Source organism: Seriola lalandi, unplaced genomic scaffold (assembly GCF_002814215.2).
Source record: "Seriola lalandi dorsalis isolate HSWRI2012SDOR001 ecotype SW California unplaced genomic scaffold, Sedor1 jcf7180002054973, whole genome shotgun sequence".
NCBI lineage: Eukaryota > Metazoa > Chordata > Actinopteri > Carangiformes > Carangidae > Seriola > Seriola lalandi.
In genome coordinates, this window is record NW_019525523.1 from 282,575 (window position 1) to 282,976 (window position 402).

General features: G+C 37.6%; 1 protein-coding gene across 7 annotated transcripts in view; it reads right to left on the reverse strand.

Annotated features, from left to right (window-relative positions):
• The window catches only part of LOC111646634 (protocadherin alpha-C2-like), a 125,380-nt gene that overhangs the window by 72,843 nt on the left and 52,135 nt on the right, over window positions 1-402 (reverse strand). The window lies entirely within an intron of this gene.

Here is a 402-nt window from a genome sequence, read left to right on the forward strand (position 1 = left end):
TCACATAATGTATCCACCATGTATTTCAGAACAATAGACTAATCATCATGCTAATGCATCTTGGTAAGCACAGGTGCGCTGACGAGGCCTGTAAGAAGACCTTAATGATGGTTGTTCGAAATAAAAAAAATACTGTGGGAGTAAGTAAGCTGGAGGAGTAAGCTGTAAATTGTTTAAACATATTTAGACAAAGGCCTTGCAGACCCAACATTAGATGGCTATTTGTATACAAAATGAATTAAAAAAAAGAGATTCACAAGTCAGCAAGCATAGGACTTATCACAACTGTGTTGCTTTTCCCTTTCTTACTGCTTCGAATTTGCATCGAAAACTCGACCACAGCACTAGAACAGCGATGTTTTATCGGCTACTTTATACAAGAAAGTAGTGCATAACTCCACA